This window comes from Sinocyclocheilus rhinocerous, unplaced genomic scaffold (assembly GCF_001515625.1).
Source record: "Sinocyclocheilus rhinocerous isolate Xijiao unplaced genomic scaffold, SAMN03320098_v1.1 scaffold1390, whole genome shotgun sequence".
In the NCBI taxonomy this organism is placed as follows: Eukaryota; Metazoa; Chordata; class Actinopteri; order Cypriniformes; family Cyprinidae; genus Sinocyclocheilus; species Sinocyclocheilus rhinocerous.
Genome location: NW_015665627.1, coordinates 382,715 through 386,607, shown reverse-complemented (window position 1 = coordinate 386,607; position 3,893 = coordinate 382,715).

Sequence of the window (3,893 nt, the reverse complement as noted above, 5' to 3'; positions counted from 1 at the left end):
CAGATGCGACTTATGATGAAAAAGAACATAAAAGTATATTTATACCATTGCCAGTATATGTATGCAAATTATACAGTACATTGTGCCAAGAAGTAGCTGGTTGAAGTTGTTGTGTTCAGCATTATTTATTTAAAATATATTTATTTATTTTCTGTTTTATTCAATAGTGTGTTTGAGAGAAAATGTTTCTGTTGCTACATCATTATCTTATGGAGTGGTAGTTCTGGAGATGAAGATGTACTTTAAACTGGAATAAAATAAGCTTTTTCTTTCCTCATTCTCTTCATCTTTATTTTTCCCCTTCCATTGCTGTCTTTGATGCTAACAGGATGTTGCATTGTGAGGTTTTCGTAAACAGGTCGATGAACTTTGTTGTATCCAATTGAGTTAATTCAGCAATGCGTAAACCTGGAAATATCAACCCAAAGAACTTGACCCGCTCCTGCACTTCTGTCTGATTGCAGGGGAACCAGATAATGTGGAATAACTCTAGTCTAGGACGGATCCTGTCAGCCTCACTGCCTGATAAAATGTCCATCTACGCCATGCTTATTCTGTTGTATGTAGTGTGCATTAGCACTAAGGAGTTCCATAACTGCTTGTTTGTGCATCAGGAAATCTTACAGCAGCTTTGCAGATTTATTCACGGTTGATTGATTTTTCATTATTTTCCTTTCTTCCATCATGCATTAAAGCTGAAATAAAGAGAAGCATGAGAATAAATGAAGTATAGAGTATACGTGTACACCGAAAAGCATTTAAACATGCCATAACAACACTCTTTCTAACCAAATTCCGAGGTCCATCAAAGGCTGTTGTGGTGTTTTGTTAGAAATAGCCAGGGAACAGGCAGCAAGTCTTTCATCTGCTGCAATTCCGAGGAAGTCCCAGATGAGGAGCAGGGAAGGAAAGGACTCTGATTGATTTGATTCAGGCACTTTGAGCAAGAATAAGTCAGCTAATCCAATCCTCAGCTGCACGCATTCACCTCTGAACAGGTGCCTTGAAACAGCCAGCGATTGAATGAGCCCATTTCTGTGGGGGCCTTGTTGAGCTGCCAGAAATCAAAAGTTCTGCTCGGCGAATTAAGATCGAGGGTGCGAGTGACCTAGTTAACCGAATCAGCACCGGCCTGGTCGGCATACAGGCACAAAATATTAGGAGAGCGGGTGGTCGATTGCATTTGTTTGCTGAGGTCTCAGGCTGAGCCTTGCATTTTTCCATGGCTTTAATGTCTACATTAACTGGAAAGAAAAAAAAAAGATATTATTCTACAGAAAACTAATTATTCTATATGGCTTATGTATGCCAGGTTACCCCATCATATTACACATTACAAAAAATTAGTGACTAGCATATATATATATATCATTTGAAATATTATCAAATTATATCAGTATAAGGCAAAAAAGTGATAGATTTACCTGTATTCATTTAGCAGATGCTTTTATCCAAAGTGACTTATGAGGAATGTTAAAACATGAAAAAGGAGACATAAATATATGTGCGTTAATACATGAAAGTGAGAAACAGCGAAACAATAGTAAAAGGACAGTATTGCCTTTATGTTTTCAGACTTTAGAGTGAATCAACACTCCTAGATAACAGGGTAATATAAATAAATGGATGAAATTTAATCAGTTGCGTTCTTTATCAATAAATGATTCATTTATAAATCAATCAATGCATGAATATTAGTATAAGTTAGGTTAGTTCATTTCATATACACATAAAAACAAGTGATGACCAGGACCAAAAACCACAGCGTATTCATAAATATGAAGCACTCACTGATTTGCATTTTATACTCCGAGTCAGAAATCTCCAAATTATGAGCACAACCTAATTTCAATTAAGGGAGAAATGAGGTCGCGAAATGGTATTGACTGTGATTAATGGACTGAGCCTGAGATAAGTCTGATTGTTATGAGGTTATGATTAATTTCAAGTTGGAAAATGGTAATTGGGACCTATAGAAGAATGATTCATTCATGAAACAGACACTGTTTCCAACTACGCTGTTTTTCTTCTGAGTGAACATGTAAACTTTAATTTGTGTCATGAATCCATTCACCGGATCACACAACCAGTTTGAACTATTTATTCATGAACTGAACTGAATCAGTCTGGGTCAACAACTCGCTACCTGTGTCTGATTCCAATATTTTAAGAATATGTACTAAATGTGATAAAGAACTAAGATAAAATATGAATAAAGTATCAATGCAGCTGTAATGTTGGCATTGTTCTATTTTTAATAAAATAGCATATTATTTAAATGTGAAAACCCCTTTTCGCTTGAGTAATGATTAGAATAAAACTACAGTTAATTTACATTATACCACGGTTTTAGATGGCTTTTTATGAGCTGAATAATGGCTGCAACAAAACTAACTAGGACACGTGAAAGGTCACACTTTATTTTAAGGTCCAGTTCTCACTATTAACTAACTATTAACTACGAATTTCGCCTCAATAAACTACTAATTACTGCTTATTAATAGTTAGTAAGGTAGTTGTTAAGTTTAGGTATTGGGTAGGATTAAGGATTAATAATATGGTCATGTAGAATATGTGCTTTATAAGTACTAGTAAACAGCCAATATACTAGTATTATGCATGCTAATAAGCAACTAGTTAATAGTGAGAATTGGTTCCTATACTAAAGTGTTACCACATGAAATTTCAGTAAACAGCAATATATGCTGCTACATTTGGCTTTGAACATTATAGAACACATATGCCATGCCAGGATGTCAGGGACCATGAGATGATGCGAAATAACCACTGAATCAATTTACGGAAATGAGTCAGAATTCCCATCACTAGTTTTTAAGATTTTCTTTTAAAAATGAAAAATAAAATCCAGAGACCCCAGAACAATGATGATTCAGATTGATACATAAACCATGATGGGTCGTAAGACAGGTTATCACAGGAGGGACTTGAGCTGTAATCATATTCATAGCGGTCCTTTGGTCTACCTCAGTAATTAAGAAATGAGTGGCAGTTTTGAAAAAATTCTAATAATACCTTTTTGTTACTGTCGGGGTTTCTTTAGCTTCATTTGTGCTCCTGAATAATGTTATGATGAAATTATGAAAGGTGAGCGCTCAGCGGAAATGAAGCTCACACAGGCCATTTTAATGCCTTTAGATCCAACAATTAGGTTTTCATAAAGCCCGTTCTCATTTTATGCCCATAATGAATGTTCAGAGGAAGAGGAATTTTCTCATCAGTGATAATTTATGAGTTTTGCACAGCATATCCAGAAAGAGAAGCTGGGTCACATAAGATGCCACAAGCGCCTTTTAATAAGCCCCTGCTCGGTGGTCCATTTCAGCAAGGAATATTTCCTCCTCGCAATCAGGAGTAATTTACTGCTTATACTGCAGGTTTAATGTGAAGTCGGCAGTCTGGTGGTGGTCACTTTGACAAATTTCGGAAAATCTGTGAGAACTAGACCCCCAAAGCCTTGATGAAACCCAGTCGTTGCCATGGCAACAGAACTTGAGCCGCCTGCTTACAAATCTCTTTGTATGTTTCCACGGCAACAACTGTAGATAGGTGGAGAGGGGGTGGCGGTACGGAGGAGTGAGTGGGAGGGAGTGCTGGGTGCATTGTTTATGCTCTGGAATTCACTAGCGCGATTGTTTAAGATAGACCCCAAACAATACTCAGCAGTTCCAACTTGTCCAAACTCTAAGAACGATCACCCTAGACAAAGTTTGAGTGCAAACTAGATTTCAAAGTCTTTTTTTGTTTAGAACCTAAATAGGTAGCAAATTAGGTTATGTATATTCATCAAAACATCAGATAAGTCCTCTTTTAACATGACTTGACATTCTGACAGTCGATTCAACTTTTTATGATTTAGCTTTTAGCAAAAAAAA